This window comes from Helianthus annuus, chromosome 12 (genome assembly GCF_002127325.2).
Source record: "Helianthus annuus cultivar XRQ/B chromosome 12, HanXRQr2.0-SUNRISE, whole genome shotgun sequence".
Classification (NCBI taxonomy): domain Eukaryota; kingdom Viridiplantae; phylum Streptophyta; class Magnoliopsida; order Asterales; family Asteraceae; genus Helianthus; species Helianthus annuus.
Window position 1 is genome coordinate 144,869,910 of NC_035444.2, and position 21,546 is coordinate 144,891,455.

The following is a 21,546-nucleotide window of genomic DNA, read 5'->3' on the forward strand; positions in this document are numbered from 1 at the left end:
GATCTCATTACAGCGGTAACACACCCTTTTGTCATATTCGACAAAAGTAGATTTGACTGACTCTTCTTTCAACTTCTTTGCTGCATTGAAATCGTCCACAACTTTTTGACTGAAAATATAATCTTTCTCATCGTCAACACTAGGACCATCGACAAAAACTTCATTGATCTTCTCTTTCGGCTTAAACACCTGCTTAGCCGTTTTCTTTTCAAACCCGATTCCTTTGTTTTTAAGGGTGTTTTTCTTGTTTTGACCTTTACCAACCCCTTCTTTCTTTTCCGAACTTGTGGGACGTGAAGTAACAAACGACTTTTTGGGTTTCGAAAAGAATTCATTGTTATTAACTTCGTTAATGTTCATTTCAATCAGTTTAAAAACTTTTTCAACATTTTCGATCTTGACATTCTGAAGCGGGTACTCAAAGTCGGAATAAAGTTTGTCTGTTCCAATCATGGTGTATTCCACCATAATCGGATCGTCATTCGTACTCTTTTCCGATTTCGGTACATATCGATCTAAGAAATTCCCTTCATCTTCAGAATCACTGACAGCCTTCTCAGATTGAGCCTTTTCAGATTTCTCACTCTCCTCATCCAACACCTGATCGACAACAGTCTTAATAACCTGAGATTCGTTGTCGGTATCGGATGGGGAGAATGTGACATCTATGGTCTCAGGCAAATCATCCTCTATCGATCTCAATTTGAGATTTAAAGCCGCTTCCACCCCATCTGGATATTTCTGTGTGTAATGATTCCACATTGGGGGTGGAACGCTCTTAAAGACTGGTGCCATATGTGGCTGTTGGGGAACAATCTGATCAAGAACGTATGATGAAGCCACATAACTCATTAATTTTTTATCAATGCGATCGTTTTCAATTTTAACCAATTCGAGTTCTTTCTTAAGTGATGCGATTGTGTCTAAATGAAAATTGACTTCATTTTGTTTATCTAATAGTGTTGCTTTAGCCAATTTTGTAGCTTTATCGTTTTCAACACTTTCCTTTTGTATCATCTTGATTGATCTGGCAAGAGTATCGTACGCCTCTTTAACTTGGCCAAGGTCAAACTTAATCATAACAGCGTGGTGTTTCAATTCCTGATACTTGGTGTCTTTTTCAAGACACTCCGTGCATGGTTCTAAACACTGTTTGCACGGTGTTTCAGGGATTGAAACAACCTTTTCAACAACCTGCTCAACACTATCAACTTTACCGACATTGTTTGACTCCGACTCATATAATTTGACAGATTTGCTCTCCTGAACTCCAGATTCCTCTCGTTTGACAGACACACTACTGACAGACTTTGACTCCTCAGATTCTGAGTCTACCTCTTTGAGTTTTCCCATCAGTGCTTTGTTAGCTATGTCTTTCAAAACTTCTACAGTCATCTCTTTCGACACATCTATCAACTCTTCAACGACTTCTTTCTTTTCTTCAAACCTTGGACATGTTCGGTCCTTGGTTCTTCAAAGTAACCTGCAAAAGATTCAGAAATGTTAGGAGGCAATACAGATTTCATTAAACTTCCCAAAACCTCCTGCTCAAACTGGTAGTAATACACTCCAGCAGCTATTTCTTCCATATCAGCCGCATTTTCACCAGAAACCTCTTCAGCAACTACAGAAACATCTTCAGTAACTGTTTCCGGTTCAGACACCATCTCAGAAATCTCAACAACTTCAGCCATCATTGCCTGTCCATCGCTACCGGGAATATACTTATTCCAGCTGAAACCTGCAGCAACCTTCTCGTCGTCTTGATTTACGATCAGTGCCTTTTCTGGTTTATTCTCAATCTGTGGCATCTGAACAGTTGGCTGTTGGTTTGGTCGGTGATATATCGCTTGCCTGTAGCAACCTTCTCGTCGTCTTGATTTACGATCAGTGCCTTTTTGATGATTGTTTACTTCACGGTTAGGACATTCTCGTTTGAAGTGACCGCGTTCTTTACATTTAAAGCATGTAACTTTCGACTTATCAAACCCTAACTTTTGATCGGGGCCTGATAGACTGTTCCGGCCTGTAATTTCCATGAAACGTTGAGCCCTACGCACCAAACTCGCCATACACCATTTTATGTCGATCAATTCAAGCTCCTCGGGATCGATTTGGTCGTAATCCTCCTTCGTCATGTCAGGATTACCAATCCTCCCTGCTACTAAGCCCTCATAAGCCTCAAGAACGGAAGCAAGCAGTGCTATGTGCTGTTTTGCAGCTGTTTCAGTTATCTCGTTTCCATTCTTTATGTTTACCGCAATGTTGCACTGAACCCCAGAAACATATGCCTGTTGGTTGGATCCTGTTAAGCTTTGAGGTGAAGGTTGTTCCTGAGCTTTGACATTCGGTTCAAAGTTCGCGAATGGTGAAGAATTGCCGGATTGAGGAGTGTTTGAAGAAGCACTTGAGGTGTTATCAGCAATGAACCCTGTCTGTATTTTTGGACTTTGATTGGTTGAAACTGTAGGGTTGCCTTTGTAATGCAACGATACATCTTGCTGCACACTCGCTGAGTTCATTTTCTTGATTTTCAGCAATTCCAGCTCGTGGGCTTCAATCTTCTCGATGAATGGGCTGAGGTTGAGATTCACAAAATCAGAATTGTTCTTCAACATCATTAGATACGTGCCCCACTCATCATACGGAAGTGCATCACACAGTTTATCAATCCACTCTTCATTTGTCTTTGTAATTTCCAAATGCTTCATTTCAACCACGAGATGACAATATCTTTCGATTAACTGCTTTGTTGTCTCGCCTTTAATTCCGGTAAAAATGTCGAATTCCTTCTTGATTAAAGCCTTCTTGCTTTTAATCATTGACACACTGCCCTGGAACTTCAGCTTCAATGCTTGCCACATCGACTGAGAATTATCTTCATGTTGCAGTAAAACGAGGATATCTTCTTTGATGGCCTGTTGCAAAATGCTCACCATCTTCTTTTCAGCCTTGAAGTCAATCTGTTCAGATTCTGTCAAACTCCCGATGCCCTTTTCCAATCCCATACCGTTAACTGGTGGTACATACTTCGCCTCTATTTTCATCCAACATTCGAAGTGATTGGCTTGCACCCAGTTTTTGAAACGTCCTGACCAACCCGCATATTCATCCAAACTCATAAGCTTCGGATGCTTTTGCATCGTCCCTAATTCATTCTCCATGTTAACGTTCTGAACTATACTCGCTGGACTTTGCGTAGCCGTCAAACCACTACCCGCAAACAAGTTATAAAAATCTTGATGTTCCATTTTTAGTGACAAATTTCCAAAAAATGTTCAAATTTTTGATTAACAGATTGTTTTTATCGAAAAACTTTTAACACAGACTGAGTTTCCAACACTCGATCACGTACGAAATGGACTAAATGCTCAAAACATGATTTTTACACAAAAAAATAGGTCGTATAAGCGAAATCAGACTCTAAGTGTACTAATAAGCGAAATCACTTAAGGCTCACAAAAGCGAAACCTGATAAAGTCCTTATGAGCGAAAAAAGATTGTGACTTATGAGCGAAACCCTAAGAGCGAAACCCAAGAGCGAAACCCATGTATGACACTAAGAGCGAAACCCTAAGAGCGAAACCCAAGAGAGAAACCTCAAAAATGACTCTATGAGCAAAACCTCTCGAGCGAAACCCCTGGAGCGAACCTCAAAAATGACCCTATGGGCGAACCACACGAGCGAAACCCCTGATTTAGCTTATGCCGTAAAAGCGAAACCACTCAAGTACCGTATAAGCGAAACCTATTCACGAGTCATTTTAGGTCACTTTTAAGCTGATTTTAGGTCTGAATTTCTCAAGGGTTTGTTATTAACCAGTTTTACACTATATGTCCAAATCTCAGTCCATTTTATCCGTCGGAAAGGTCTGAAACTCAAAAAGTGCTAGAAAAAGGCTTTGATTCGGGTCAACTAGCTCACAACTGGCTCTGATACCAATTGTAGGACCGTATTTGACAGTCGTTTGAGTCAATTCGAGCTAGCAACTACCGAAAATGCAGCGGAAATACAAAATCGGCATGAATCAAAGCAGAAATGGTGTAGAAACAGAAGGAATTCACTTTAAAACAGTTTTCTCATTCACTCTTCACAAAATACACGGGCAGCAGTTCGGCTACACGGGAGACATGAACGTGCAAAATGAGAAAACAACTTGGGTATTTATAGGGGTGAGGCTTTCGCTTATGTGACCATGTCCATATGAGCGAAACCATCTAGTTGGGGTTTCGCTCATATGACACATGTCCATAAAAGCGGAACCTCAACATTACAATCCCAAATTTACATATTAACCCCTATACAATACATAATTAACCCATCTAGACCCTATACATTAATTAACTAAGACTAAGATGCAGGCTTTAGACATTCGTGCACCAACAAACTCCCCCTTGGATACAGCCGCAGTCTTCAGTCTTGGTCTTCGGGTCTTCACAACGACTTGAACTTTTCTTCGTGTTGCTTAGGATTCCTCCTAAGTGGATTCCTTATCATGTCGTTCTGTTTCTTTCTTGCTTTGTCTTCTTCAGCTTGAATATGCATCCATTTACCTCTGTTCTCATCAAGCTTTTGACGTTCACGAGTAGCTTTCCTTTTCATTTTCTCCTCGAGCGACCACCATGAAGACTTCCATTTACTTTCAGAGTTGATACTTTTCTGAAAGCAAAGGGTTGCAACTCGCTGAAATTGTATGGCCTGCTCTCTGTCCTCTTGCTGATAGTAAAACTATTATTGTTTTTATAATTACGATAAGTTGTAATATAAATCCTAAATAAATGTGATTAATAAATTAACCAAATATGGTCTCCGTTACCATGGTTAATGAATTGCCATAAAAGACAATTCCATAATAAACTCCCAAGTAAACTTTTGTCCTTGTTTTATGTAACAGTTCAATTAAATGGCTGGCTCAGATGAAATTAATAGCCACCCAGTGGAGAACAATGATAACGCCCGAATTAATTTAACGGGTGCTGAACTAAAAGCGTTAGTAGACGCCGCAGTTACGAAGGCCTTAGAGCGGCAGTACGAAGAGTATAGTGGGACTCGTAGTAGGACCCTATCTATACCACATTCGAAGCCTCCTTCCAAGAAGGATGAACCCAAGAAGGAAGATGACGAGCGTCACTCTTCTAATCATCACAGTGATCCGTCTCAACAGATCATACTGAATCAAGGACCCCGTGATAAGGGTTGCTCCTACAAGTACTTTGTTTCGTGTAAACCCCGGGATTTCACTGGGGAGGAAGGAGCTGTAGATTGTATGACATGGTTAGATGAGATGGATACAGTTGTGGATATCAGCGGATGCGCTGAGAAGAATGTGGTCAAGTTTGTGTCGCAATCATTTAAGGGTGAGGCCTTAGCTTGGTGGAGATCGTTGATTCAAGCCACCGGGAAGATTCCTTTGTACAACATGACTTGGGATCAGTTCGTTGCTCTTATCAAAGAAAATTACTGTCCTCAACATGAAGTTAAGAAAATCGAGACTGAATTCCTGTCACTAGTCATGGAGAACTTAGATTGTCAAGCATACCTTACGAGTTTCAATACCAAGTCTCGATTGGTTCCTTATTTGATCACACCAGAACCAAAGCAAATAGCTCGCTTTATTAGGGGTCTAGCCCCAGAAATAAAGGCAAGTGTGAAAGCATCGAGACCTACTACATTCAGGTCAGTGGCAGATCTGTCGCTGTCTCTCACACTCGATGTGGTCAGAAACAAAGCTGCCAAAGCCTCAGAAGATGGGAAGCGTAAAAGGGAGGAGGATAACTCCCAGAATCCTAAGAAGAACAAATCTGAGCCCAACAATAACCAACAAAATTCCAACAAGAAGCCTACATGCAAAACCTGCAACAGAAGACACTGGGGACAGTGTCGATCAAACCAAAAGATAAAGCAATGTGGCATCTGCAAAAGAACTGGTCACCAGTCCCACGAATGTAGAGACATAAAGAATGCAAACTGTTTTAGCTGTGGTGAAAAAGGCCACATCAGTACTAATTGTCCTGAAGCCGCCAAGGAAGGAGCAGCTAATTCTGGGAAGGATAAGAAAGGAAACGTCTGAACTAACGGTTGAATGCCAGAGATAGTGCATCTCAATAATAGCATTAGGAACGTCTTTACCTTTTAGCATCGATTGTATCTGCTCAGTATTTTACGTTAATGCATGGGAGAATAAACCTTTAATAAACCATAAGCTTGGCAAGCTTTTGATTACATTCATAAGAACTTCTGATATTAAAAATGAGGTATAATTTAACAATGGAATCTTTAATGACCCTCTCTCCCATCCTCGGAGATAATCCTTTCATAAGAATCTGGAGTACTCTTCCCCAAAAAGAGTACGACAATATATATTATTTTATTTTATTTTCTCATTATTTTATATCACCTGCGAATGCCAAACTATGTTTGATAAGAGTGCCATATGAGGATTGGCGTATCCTAGTGTGTCCCATAGATTGTTTCCATGCCTGATCAGTATGGAAGTTTAATGCATGGAACCCCTGAGATATCCCAATGGTCATATTGTACTAAAGTCGACTAGTAGTATTCAAAGAAGATATCCAATATAAAATGTCCTTATAAGTATCCCTACTTAGGGCATCCTTGCATTTGTAAAGAAAATGTGTCATATATCTGACACCGACATCGATAGATGAACCAAGGCCTGAGAATACAGACTTCTCTAACATCTCTGTGTGCGTCATGATTATCTTCCTTATAAGAATTACCATGATTACCTTCTGAGAGGCCCAAATATACTATGGAAGTTAAGTCCATGCTACTTCAGAAAAAATACTTCCATTATTCTAGCAAATCTCGAGGTCGAGATTTCTTTTAAGGGGGTGAGGATGTAACACCTCGTAAAAATCACGTTTAACGAAGTATTGACACGTGTAATAAACCCTAGTAAAGTCAAACCTTGAATATAAGGGACTAATTTTTCGCGAAATCGAAAAAAAAAACATTAATTATGAAAGAACTGGAAGTATTAGCATACCTAAAATAAGTTTCTAAATAACCTTTTACGGTTTTATATTCACAAATGAGCCATTTGTTAATCAAGTGTAGCCGTTTGTGTAGTTAATTGAAAGTTTGCGCAGACAAGGGTTAAAAGCGTCAACATGTTAATTCTTACCTCTGAGTGACCTCTTAACAAACCGAGAGCCTCATGATATTTGATTATACTCTCGGGATTGCCAATCATTGGCCACCCAAGGCTTTTGTGCCCAAAAGTGAATTTACGCGCAACTTTGCAAGTATAAGGGACTAAAAGTGTCAATATGTTTAATTACACCTCTGAATGACCTTTTATCGAGCCCGAAGCATTCTGATATTTAATAATACTTTCAAGAATTCCTAATATGAATTAAATGAGGCTCCAATACTATTAAATGATGAGTTACGCAAGTTTGCGCATTAGAAGGACCCAAAGCGTCAAACTGCTAAAGTATACCGATTCGTATGTTATCGGACCTTCCAGAATATGACCATGAGTTAAACATACCTATTTATCCTTTATATAGCTTAGATAAAGGCTTAGAGGTGTTTGGTGCGCAAAAATAAACTTTTAAGTCATGCAGGGACTAAAAGTGTCAAAAAGCGCACAAGTTTGCGTTTACGCGCATATCTTACATCCTGAATATCCCCGGACACCCAAAAATTTATGTAAGCACTAAAATATTTTATTTTAGTGTTTGGCTTGATAAAATTCCATTCGTCGCGTCATTTGGTTCGTTTTTCGCGTCCGTCCGTGTTTCGTCGTAATTAACCGAACGACGCAACCGTACGACCAAACGAACCAACATCCGGCATATTTTTGAGCATGTTTCATGTTCCCTATGCTTAGGCCTCATTTTAGAGCCTTAAAAATGGTTTAACGGGCCTTGGATGTGTCGGAAATGGTATTTGGAGGTGCAAGGGTCAAAGCTGTCAACTAATGAAAGTTCCCATGTGCAGACCAGGTCCTTACGGACCGTATGGCTGGACCCTTACGGTCCGTAAGCCATGCCCAGATGCAGAAACTCGTTTTGTTGGCTTTCAGCCCATGTAAACGTCATGTGCGCCCTTAAACACTTCCAAGAGACCCCTAATCAACCCCTAAACACTTAGTGACACTTGTTGATGATTTGTGGGCACTTGTAGACTTGTGTGTCAAGTTCTTATGGTGATTAAAACCACTATATAAGGACCAAGGTTGCAACCAAGTTTCCTCACACTTCATTCTTGCAATCTGATCATTTCTGGAGCTCAAACCTCCTCTCAAGTGATCACATTTCGTGCATAGGACCTTGGTAAGCTTGCTAATCCTTCTCTAATTAAGTTTTAGCTTAGTTTTAGCTTAAAAGTCAAACCGTTGTAATTAACGGTTGACTTTAAGATAAATCACTATTGATTCAGTGTTTAGCCAAATCAAAGGTAGTTATAAGTTGGTAATTATGTGGGCTTTAAACCCTTAAAAAGGGTCCCCCTGATTCCCACTCTAACTAGGTCATTTGTCGAGTCAAAGATGATTAGAAAAAGTCAACAGAAATGTAATCTTTCGTTTAATGCATAACTAACGATGTAAAAGGTGTGTAACCTATTTTATCATTCATATAACTTGATAACAAGCATAAGAACTTGTCTAAGCTTGTTTGATTCGACAACTTTCTGTCTTGAACCGATTCGGAACCGAAAGTCGCAAAACTTTGACTTCAGTTCTGACCCACTTTAGTATGATTTGGAAATGCCTTAGAGCTTCCTTAGGACCAGGCTACAGGTTAGCATAACCCTCTGTGGTTGGTTCATTGATTGACCCATTCGTTTACGTGTTTCCGTTAAATGCTCATATGTTGACCATTATGCCCTTATTGCCTTAAAACGTGATTTTTGGAAATGTAAAAGAGTAGAAACTTTAATTACTGATATATAAACGTGTACGCAAAGTTTGACATCAGTTTGAATTATAGAATAAGAGTTATGCTCATTATCGCAAAATGAATGCTTTATGTTAATAAAATGGCGTAATTAGCGTATAGCCTACTTAAACATACTTTTTAATATCAAATCTCTTACCCACTGATGTAATATATTATTTTGGGAATTTTAAAGATTTTAATTAATTTTAGGCTGAGCATAACTCATGGTCGTAGGCATAATCCGGTACTTGTCGGTTTTGCCCTTACGGGCCATAAAATGAGTTTTACATATCAAAACGACTCCAAACCTTTTGCCACTGATCACACATGTTAAATAAATTATTTTAAGCCTTCTGAAAATATAAAAATATCAGATTTAAGTATCAAACCCGGAAATGGCTTTAATCGCCTTTTTAAGCGTTTTAACGCATAGTATGTACTATAAGTATTTTAAACATACAAGGGTTGATACCTACTGATATTTGAGGCAAATTATAATATTTTAACAGTAAGCAAAGGTTGTTAAACTCAGACCTCAGTTTTGAGCTTTTCGGCTTATGGGAAATTACCAAAATACCCCTACGGGGCATAGTTTGGTTATAATTGATAAATTTCACATATGTACTTTATCCTACTGTTATAACTCATTAATTTAAGTATGTTTACTGATTACATCAGACCTGTAACTCAGTAAAACACTTAAACCCTTTTACAACCTTTAAAATGACCAAACTACCCCTACGAGGCATAGTTTGTGATTTAATTCATTTCGGGCATAATAAATGATATCTTACTGATGTCACAACATATTTGAAGCATATTAACTTAGGAAACCTGTATATGGCTCTTACGTTCACCCGTTACGCTTATTACGCGTTCGGTTCGGTTTATGTAACTAGTTTGCCGAAATTAGCCGGAACGGGTCAAACCTTATCGGTTTTATCTCAAAATCCAGAATGTGTATGAAATACCCATGTTAAGCAAGTCTCCGAACTTGTTGGGTCTAAATCACATTCTATTCCGGTCTTCGCGCTAATCGTGCGTTTGAACCATATAATTAACCGGTCTAAGCTTAGGCTTAATTAAAGACTCATTAACATTCTAATTGGTTATTTATACCATCATTCCAGACTAGAGCCTTCCGGTAAATTGTACCTACGCTTACTTAATTGAATACGGCTGAGTTATTAAATTCTTGATATTTAAGACAGGAGCTAGCTCAGGTAAATACTTTTAACTTATTTTCCCTATTACGGGCTTGGGATACGGTAATATAAATACCGCATGGTCAGGTATGGAGGTATGGGATTCAAAGACCAAGGAGTCGGGAAATCCAAATAACCTGTTTTAATTCGTATTGCTTGACTGAAACATGCTGGGTTAATGCGACCGTGTCCTGGATATCCTTGACTCATTAAATGCAATGGCCACGATTTAAGCACGGGGTGTAGGCATACACCTGACAGATGCCATATGTTTAATAATTAATTATACCCAATAAGGGATTCCCAATAAGGGAATAGTGGTGTGTCGGTTAATCATGAACCGGCATAGAACCGGGCCCCGTATGTAAAGCAAGTTATGTAAAACTGATAACATGAAATATAGTTTGTCCCAAGTATAAAAGATTAATTTTGCCTCTGTGCATTTTAGTCAAAGTGTCAACATATTTTCGTGCCTTGCACACCTAAACCAATTTTCATCGACATTTTTAAGTGAGTCAGTTGAGTGTATTTACCAGTGAAAACTGACGTATTTTCAAAAGTCTAAGTGACAGGTATAAGTACGTAATAGGCTGGAAGCTGCTCAGGACGTTAATAAGGAATCTTGCAAGTTCTAGGCGTCTAAAGTCTGTTGAACAATGTTTATATTTTAAGATCCGCCTGTGGATCCATTACTTTCCGTTGTAATACTTGATATTACTTTATATTCGGATTGTAATATATTTATCTTTTGCTTCCGCTGTGTATTTATATATTGTGTTGTCTGACTATGATGTTGCCAACCACGTCACGATACTCCCCTACCGGGCCCACCGGTGACACGTGGAATTTGGGGTGTGACATAAGGGAAGCCCTATTTCGGGTGAAGTTACCGCCCCAGACCCATCAGTCAGGGCTGAATGGTGTTTCTACATTGCTTATCTTGGGCATGGTGCGGTGAGCCCATAGGATGTTGGGTAACTCATCGACCCATCCCCTGCTCTGTGTTCTAAGCCTTTCTTTAATTCCATCCACGACACTGTGGTTAATGCGTCCAACCTGGCCATTCCCTTGCGGATGTGACATAGACGTGAAAATATGCTCGATTTGTAGACCTGTCAACCACTTCTGAAGGTCTTCATGAGTGAAGTTGGTGCGATTGTCTGTGACGATGCGCGTCTGGAGTCCAAATCGACAGATTATGTACTCCCAGATGAATTTCCTGACCACAACGGCTGTTGTGGGAGGCTAGTGCCTACGCATTGACCCATTTTGTAAAGTAGTCGATGATAACGATGATGTACTTGATGGCACCGGGTGCGTCTAGGAAAGGCCCGTTGAGATCGATAGCCTACTCTTAAAAGGGCTAAGCTGAGTTGGTCCCGGTACAAGTTGCAAGGCTTTGTTTTGGATCTTCTTGTCCTCTGCCTTGCTTTGTGGGAGGACACCTGATTACAAATAAGCAATGATGGGTGTCATCCAGCATGGTGAGCCCATTTGAATGACAGTCACCTAACGTGGGGGAACCGATGGATTCTTTAAAACCTCAATGCGCACATTTTTAGCTAAGTGTTGGAAGCTGGTTGAATCTACTTTGCTCAAGGCATCACCTGGTTTGTTCTCGCTACTGTTGATGTGTATGACCTTGAAAGATTGGAAGCGTTGGATAGGCTATTTCGTTTGCGCGAGGTATAAAGCCATGGTTTGATCTTTGGCTTCATAAATACTGTTGACTTGTCGGTGACTAGAAGTGAATCAACATGCACTTCCAAATTACAAACCCCAATTTTCAGTGCCTGGTGGAGAACAGCGACGAAAGCTTCATATTCTGCCTCACTGTTTTAGCTTTTAAAGTCAAGGAGAATTGCATATGTGAACTCTTACTGGCCTGGATTGACAAGACGTTACATCCATGTCACCTTGTACAAACCACTTATTAAAAAGGTGTGGTTGTGAGGTATATGAAACCACTTCGTTTGGAATAAAAAAATAATGGCTAACCCTCACTGGCCATTGGCTAGTTTTTTGGTAGTCAAAGTTCTCATCGCGTGGCTTGAAGCACGAGCAGGAGGCTTTTTGCCCAACCATGCAATGTGGGGGCGATGCTAGCTTCGTGGTTTGACTAACCAGGTAATATTAGGCCATGTGTAGTCATAAAGCCCTTTGTGGGGTGTTATGCGACAAATGGCGAATTGTGTAAGAGAGTGGCTTTATATAACTTGAGTGTGTAGTGGGGTTATATATGTATGGGGCTTTATATGTATGTATGTATGTGTGTGTGTGTGTGTGTGTGCGTGTGTGTGAGTGGGGAAGAGTAGTCACGCCGTGATATACATCGCGGAAGGGATAAAATTTACCCTATAGCACTGGCCGTAGTGGTGTACAGCGGCGCTATGGGGCGCTATGCCCTATTTTGCCTTGTGATGACGCCCCACTACGGACAGTCTTAAAACTCACACACACAAATGCCCTCAAACGTTCTTTGGAGCATTTATTGCAAGTTTTCTTGTAGAATAAGTATAGAGTCCTAGTTAAAGAGATACTTTCTTTATCTACATAGTTCTTTCTGTGATTATAATAAAATGACACAATTAATATGATTTGCATATCATGAAATTTTGAAATAATAATAATAATAAATAGTTTAAGGTAAAACACGTTGATTCATGGTGTTCAATATCAATCAATAGGCATGGTTAGCTCACCATTGTGTTTGAAAAAACTGCCAAAATAAAAAGTCCAAAAGACAACAAAGTAACAAACAAGTAATTATAATAACGTTGTACCAACATCAATGGAAATTGTTATCTCCACCGTCTCCGAGGCACCCTAAGGGTCGTCGATGCTACAATGTATCGTTATTCTCCATCTTCTATAAAAGAAAGAAACACGCTAAGGGTCGGCTACACATAGCCTCATATCCTGGACCCAAAACCTAGAGATCGTAGCGTAACTCATCAAAATGTGTTTTAAGGTGGTGTGCAAGAAATACGGAAACTACGGTTGGGGAGGTTGTGGGGAGCATCTCAAGCCACTCTACGCGAGCATAGAAAAGGGCCGGCATTGTATGTGTCACTCATGGCCCGGGGTTGTCATCCCTTCCTCTGACAAGTCCTCTTCCTCAACCTCAACCACTGTCCCTTCTTCTGATAAGTCCTCTTCCTCAACCACTACCACTATAACTGGTACGGATACCGTACTATCAACAAAATTCTTTTTTTTTTTTGTATACTTACTACTATAATTACTATTTTAAACACGATTATATTCGAATAACGAATTTAATGTTTTATTTGGCAGGATAAGATGATGGTCATGGAATATGGATGTGAGGAGCAGGTGGTGGTGTGTTGGAAGGTTGTGTACTTTTAATCATTAAAGAATAATTGTTGTTGGATACCATCGTATCCTTTTCACAAATTATGGTTGAAAAAGTAGTTTGGAATATAATTAGTTTTTTTTTTTTTGAAGAAAGGCGATTTTTATAGAAACAAAAAACAAACCGGCAGAAACCTTAGCAAGCTGCTAAGATGAATGCCCAGTTACAGTACAGCAACATATTAATGTACATAAGAAAAGAAAAAGAAACAAGCAACAGGAATCACTTGAAACAACTAAAATCTTCCCATGCTTCCCATTCTAGGTTCTTTCTACCAGCTCTTTCTTTCACCCATAAAAATGAGGCTGCTTTAATTTCCCCAACAGCCCTTGAAATGTTCGTTGACCTGCTGTTGAAGATAACGTTGTTTCTGATACGCCAAAGTGTCCAACATGTTGCCGCAAGTATCATATATACCGCCTTCTTTTTATCTTGTGACAAACTATGAGCTTGAATATGTTCCATCAAACCAACCACGCTGAGCAAATATCTTGGCAGCGGAATTTTGACCCATAACGAAATCGCCGTCCAGACCAATTGAGCATATTGACATGAGATTAATAAATGATCGACCGATTCAATACCTCGATTGCACAACGCACATAATACCGAAGGTATTTGTATGTTCCTCATCGCCAGTGCCTCTCTCGTCGGAATTCTGTCCTGCACCGCTCTCCATAAAAAACAGTTAATCTTTTTCGGTATCCAACCTAGCCACGTAAGAACCTGAGTTTCCGGAACCAGATTAATCTTATCCAGTTCCGATCGCAGATTTCCAACACAGAATTCTTCTTTTTTATCTTCCTGTTTCCACAACCATCTATCTCTTTTTTTATTAATTTCCACCTTTTGCAGCAGCGATTTGTATTGCTCCCATGTGTCTTCAGTACCCGATTGATTATCCGAAATGCATCCACCCCATTCCCATGAAATTATACCGTTGTCGATGCTATACATATGTTGAACCAAGCTGTGTTTGTTGACTTGCATAGCAAAAAGATAGGGGAACCGATCTTTTAATGAGCGTTCGCCTATCCACTTATCTAACCAAAAAAGTGTTTTGTCTCCACAACCCAACTTCACCTCTAACCTTTTTTCAACATCAGAAAGCTTTAAATTTGACCCCTTACCCAGTTGTATTATATTTTTCCATACCCCTGTTACCGAGCTTTTAATAGGAATAACATTGTATTTTCTTGATCTCCCATGTATGGCCATAATAACCTTCGTCCAGAGGTGTGATGCTTCGTTCCTGAATTTAACGATCCATTTTACCATCATTGCTTTGTTCATCGATGCCAAACTGCCAATACCCAAGCCCCCCTGTTCCTTCGGAGCCACCACTTTATACCACGGTACCCAACTCATCTTGTTTTTATCCATGCAACCCCCCCAAAGAAACTTACGCCTTATTTTTTCCAGATATTTAATCACATGCACTGGTGCACTAAATAGCGAGAAATAATAAGTTGGAAGGTTACCTAGAACTGCTTTCACAAGTGTCACCCTCCCTCCAAAAGATAGCGTTCGTGCCTTCCATAGTGAGAGTTTATTTTCAAAACGCTCAATGATTGGTTTCCAGTTTTTCACCAAACCCATATTGGAGCCAACCGGTAGACCTAAGTAGGAAAAAGGTAGCGAACCTTTATCACACCCAAGTATCGACGCCGTTTCCAAGACATCATTGTGGCCGACCCCAACCCCAAAAACTTTACTTTTTGAGAAGTTAACCTTTAGCCCCGAGGACAGATGAAAGCATCTGAGCAGCCTCGCAAGATTGTGAAAATTTTCATCCGACCATTCTCCCACAAATAGTGCATCATCTGCGTACAAGAGATGTGAAATAGATGGACCCTCTCCAGGTATTTTAATGCCTTTGAAAATACCCACATTCACTGCACTTTTGGTGGCTATATGTAGTGCTTCCATAGCCAAGATGAATAAGAGTGGTGATAATGGATCACCTTGTCTGACCCCTCTTTGTATTTCAAATTCCAACGTTGGTGAACCGTTAACTAAGATTGAAGTTCTAGCCGTCGTTAACAGTCCCATAACCCATTTTCTCCAGAGTGCCGGAAATCCCATCTGTGATAAAACCGAGTCTAAGAAAACCCAGCTTATCGAATCAAACGCCTTTTCGAAGTCTACTTTAAAGAGCATAATCTTCCTTTTACTGCTTTTTGCCCAAGAGATGATTTCGTTAATAATTAATGGCCCTTCGAGAATGCTACGTCCTTCTACATATGCTGTTTGCACTTCACTAACCAGAACCATTGAATAATGCCGTTGTCTTGGGAGCGTTTAGAGTTAAATATTGTATTGTGCAGGGTGCCCCCTTACTATAAGCATCTTTGATCCTACTTTTGTGTCCAAAAACATCGTGATCGAGGCTTTAATTTGTCCTTGTTTTATGTTCTTGTCTTCATCATCCGACATTTACTAGTTGATTATTTTTGTAATTAATTTATTTCAAGTTTAAACACTAGACACTCATAAAAGTTTAAGTTGCTGTGACAAAGATCTCAGGTTTGAATCCGGTTTTCATTGGTTTCTCGTCTTTAAGCTTTTTTAATGTCATTTGTTTGGTGCAAGTTGTGTTTTACCTAATCTCATTGGTTTCCACTATTGATGGGTCATTTGAGTCTTCTAGTAACGGATTTTCATGGTTACAAAAAAAAACTTTAAACATTCGTTTTGTATCTAAAGAACTTGTGCCTTGCTCTAGCATTATCGACTCACTAACTAAATTTATCAATTAATCAATCATAATTAGTAACATTTTAAAGAATATTAAGCCGTCCATAATCATTTGAACTTCCTAATAAATTATAAAATGGACCCATCTTTTAGGTACATATTTATATTTGTTAAGATAGCTGATCATGGAATACATTTGTCTAACTGAAAATTGCAAACAGTACATACAATGTCTCATCCAAAAACCATTTTGAACTATTTAGAAAACAACAATGTTATCAAGATATAGTTAATTGTAAACCTTACCATTAACCCAAAAAAATCGGATATAACAAATCAATTTTCTTTTGGTAGAAATGTTGAATTGTACAAACATCTTTTGTTCTTATACGGGTATCAATGCATTCTTTGAATACGAAATTGGTAGATCAGATGGGTATGCGGTTGGTGGGTGCAAAAAGTCCGAGTCTGAGTTGATCTAAACTCAAGCTTGGCTCATAAGTAATTTTTCAAGCTCAGCTTCGTGGTGACTCGTTTTTTTATATATATTACTTGTTTTATGTAATTTTATATGGTAGCTATCTCTATCTACTTTATTGTTTTAATCTTATTACTTTGTTAGATTAGATCTTGACAGTTATCTTATCTTGTATTCTCTGTATAAAGCCATATCTATCAATTACCAAATACACAAAAACATTCAAAATAAATGGATGAATAGTTGAAACAGATCTGATGTATAGTGGATCTTAATTATATGATGAAAATTTGTTATATATGGATTTACCTGTTTATCTCCAAAGTTAATTATGTGTTTTTTTAGTTTGATATTTTATTTTTAGGTACATAAATATATTCAAAATTGGTATTAACAAAACTAAATATATTATTAGATTATCTCTATAAAAGGTTAAAAGTATAACCTATCCATTCTCATCTATTTATAAATGAAATGAACTTTTAAATCATGACTAAAAACTAATATATGTTTTCTTTAACTGCTAACTTTATAAAGATTAAAAGTTTAAAACACGACTAGCAAGGAATTAGAGCGGGAATTACAATGAGGATATGCTAAACATAAATAAGTTTTTTTTTAACGGCAAATTTCTTTTTACTTCATGTTTGTCTATGGAACTCGAATTCAAAACCTTCCCCTCCCAAAGTGTTTAAAAGTTTTGTCTTTTCCAATGGACCACCAGCTTATTGGTAAAGATAGAATAAATGTTGTCTTTGCCATTGCCGTGTTTTATGAAGTTTACGTTTCAAAAAAAAAATACCAAGTTGAAAATGAAACGAAGTTAAGTTGATTTTTTTTTAACAACTCTCTATATATAAATATAAATACATAGGGCCAGTAAGGAACTGGAAAATTACAAAGCAACAAAACGAAAGTAAGACAAAAAAGAAAGATGGGGACTTATACAATGTCCTCTACATCAAAATTAGCTCACTTCTCCTAAGGCCATGGAGTATGGGGCTTGGGTTGGGGCGTGGGTTGGGGGAAAACGCCCAAGGCACCACCCCGGGTGGGTTTGGGTTGGGGCATGGCCCCTTTGGGCTTGGGTTTCAAGCCGGACGTGAGAGCAAGGTGACATGGCGGTTTGTGTATGGCCAAAAGAAAAGATCCGTTGGGCTAGTCGTTGGCCAACGGCTATATTTAAAAAAAAATAATTTTTTCTTCCATTTTTTCACTATAAAACTCACATTTTACTTCCATTTTTTACCACATTCAACCACATCTTCTATACATCTTCAATTCTCCTTCTACAAAACGAAAAAATGCATCCTTACAACCGTGCTTATGACCCGAGCAACCCGTATGGTTTGAAAATTCTATCCCAGCCGATTGATGCACTGAAACAAAGACGAGATGATTTGAAAATTCTATCACAGCTGATTGATCACCTACAGGGTGACGAGTTAGAAATAGTCTTGCGTTGAGAGAAGAGATAAAAAACAAATATAAAAGTTATGAATTTTTTTTTTGTAATTTTTTTTTTTTGTAATTCTCTTTATTTAAAAATATTAAAAAAATTAAATTTGTGTTTTAAATCATATTGGGTCTGCCCAGCCGGTCAGCCCAGCCGGTCAGCCCACAAGCCCACCAAACCCACGCCCCGGTCATACCGTGTTCAATGTGGGTTTACCCATGTCTGCCACCCCATTCCACGTGTCAACCAATGCCCAACCCAAGCCCCACCATACCCCATGGTCTAAGTAGGCGAAGATATTGAAAACAAAGGCAATAACTATGAGGAATACCCATGGGCCGGTGGTTCATTGATAAAGACAAAACCTTTAAACACCTTGAAAGAGAGAGGTTTTGGGTTCAAATCTTATAGACGACATGAAAGAGGGAAATTTTGGGTTCAAATCTCATATATAATTTTTTTTTTTTTTTGAAAATCTCATAGATAAATAAAAGAAATTTGTCCTTAAAAATAATTACTGTGAGGAATGTGAGGTAGATTTGGGGTTATTTAAGACTCGATATCCCCCCCCGCATTTAATGTTTTTGTTCTCAAAGTTCAAACCCCACAATAATATCTTCAACCAAAAATTCAAATATTTTCGCCGATTTTCAAATCAAAACTTTGTTTTCTAAAAACAAACTTTTATTTTTTTTCGAATTTAACGAAAGGCTTTTTTTTATTTTACCTTTTGCAACTTATAACCTTTTTGTTTTAATACTGATTGAAAATGTGGAGTACGAGAGGTGGATTTAATACAGATTTTCCTCTTCAGATATCCTACTATAAAACATTAGCATATAACTGTACTAATTAAAATTAGTTTTTCTTAAAAACACTAAATCTTAGATATTGTCACTTTGATTCAACCATTTTTGTCACATAACATTTCTGTTCCAAATGTTTTCTCTGAATCAGCATTTGCCTTCAACTTAAAATAAGTGTTATTTCAGATTAACTGTGTTGTAAACAACTCCGGTTAAGATTATTTGCTTCTATACAAGCATGTTTTGTATGCTTCGGAAAGTTAAATTTATATTAATCAGTTTAATTTGTAGGTCACACATGTTGTATGCTTCGGAAACAGTTACCCCATTTTATACACACTTTATTTCTATGAAATACACACTACAACACCCAAATTTCAACCAAAAAACTCCATGGAAGGCTCAAGTAAAAAAAGACTGCTACGAAGATAAAATTTAGGACGCATGTCCGTGCTAATCTAGGCGAACCAAAATTTTGTTTACAAGATAAACTAATACCCACACAGCCGTTTCCCACCCAACCATATAACACCCAATCGTATCCACTTTATCCACAACATTTCCCCCATCCAAACATGCCAACCCAAGTCGCAAGCGGTCATTTTACTTTATCACCCAACGACCAACCCGTTTCCAACCAACCTATGGACGTGCAAATGGTCGTCCGTTTCGCGTATCGCGTACCTACCTCCCACTACCAAAAAAACAGTATCGTAACCTGGTTTGTGATCCCGATTCGGACGAATGCTGCTGCTACTGCTATTAGGAGACGTATTTGGAGATCAACAATAAAAACCCGTATTTGGAGACGTATTATCCCACATTGTGGAAGATTGCATGATGCAGATGCTACTATTAGGAGCATGGATCAAATGACGGGTAAATGGACAGATATAAATAAAAAAAACGAGTCGATTCAATGCGTGCTACATGGAAAAAGGTATATTATTATGTTCCATTTTTATTTATTAAATCTAAAAACATATAACTTTATTTATTTTTACTTATTATTAATCGTATATTTTTAATATATATTAGCTTTGCAATCAACCAAGTGGAACGAATGACGCAAATGTAATCCAAGGAGCCCTAAGAGAGTACCAAAGACTCTATCCGAAGAAAACTGGATTTATTCATTTAAAGGCTTGGGAAATTGAGAGGACTCATGATAAATTGGTACTCATTATGTTGAATGATCTTGATGGCCCAACAGGTACTCGTGAAGGACGTTCTAAAAAAGATTAAAAAAACGCCCGATTCGGGAAATTACACAACCTCAACGGATGGGTTATCAATCATCATTCCTGACCTCAATTTAAATGACAACTCAACCGACAACACAACACCAACACGGCCGCAACGGAGGAAAAGTTTCGAGTCGTCAAGCAAAGGGAAAGAAGGTTGGGTGGATTCCATGAACGAATTTAAGTCAGCAAAAATGTTTGACATTGAGGAGAATAGAGAACGACGCAAGTTGTTGGCGGATACAAAGCTAAAAAGAGTAGAACAATACATGAAACACTTGGTTGAGATTGAGAAGAATAAAGATTTGAAAGTTTTGAGCCAACCGCTCGAAAATGCCGAAGAACCGTATTGGTCGATTCTCAAAGAACGCAAATGGGAAATTCGTGCGGAGTGATATTGGCCATGTAACTTTTAGGTTTTTTTTATTTAAATTCGATAGTTTATTTATTTATTTTTGCAACATTTTTTTAGGTTATGAAGTTTTATTTTAATGTACTTTTTTATGTTTAATGCAATTTTTATTTATTTGTTTTACATGTTTCACTTAATAATTTTTTTTTAAAAAAAAGTGAGTGATGGAATGTGATGAGTGATGACCATTGCAAGTGTGATAGAGTGCAATGTGATGAAGTGAGGTTTTAAATGGTGATTGGGTGTGGTAAGTGATAGAATGTAATGAGTGATGACCATCTCATGTACCCTTAGGACTTTTAAATTGAGGTGAGAAGAAATGGATATATGATTTTGTGAACGACGAAACCCAAGCAAGAATTCACAAAACGTGGGTGTTGAATCACATAAAGAAATCATGAGAATGTTTTCGGGATGTTTTAGAGCCATTGTTCGTATTTATGTGTGGTTGTTTATTTGGAGAACTATTATGTTGATAAAACGGGGCATTGGTTTATAATATAACAAGTAACGACTCTTTGTGATTCATATAGTAAAATCAAGGTTATCAATTAGGGTATAGGGGTTTGCAACTCGCTAATCAACAAATCACCGGTTGACACCTTCTCTATCCGATTTGCATTCGTTGGAACGCTCCCACTTGCGGTGGTGTGCACGTGAACTAGCTCGCCGTCTTCCACACAATGGTCATCTCCACACACACCCACACTTTGCCCGTATTAGTGACATCAACCTTCAACTCCTACCCGACTATGCTTACCTGAGATGCATATGGCGATATACCTGTCTTAACCGCAAGTGTACCCGAGTGATGCCCTTCTACCCTTAGATGTACCTAATATTGAGAGATGTCATCTATGCTCTTAACATGTATTACCCATGCTTGCAAGATGACTACATATATATCGTTCTTATGCTATAAGCCCTTTGATATAAACCCTAGTTATAGAGGAGCTTGTAAA

The 21,546-nt window shown here is 38.4% G+C and overlaps 1 long non-coding RNA gene across 1 annotated transcript; it reads left to right on the forward strand.

The window, feature by feature from the left end:
- The first annotated feature begins 19,258 nt into the window (after positions 1-19,258).
- LOC110896989 lies at positions 19,259-20,635 on the forward strand. Its single transcript, XR_002568346.1, has 2 exons — positions 19,259-19,868; positions 19,967-20,635. It is a non-coding gene; the product is annotated as an uncharacterized LOC110896989 (long non-coding RNA).
- Positions 20,636-21,546: the final 911 nt, after the last annotated feature.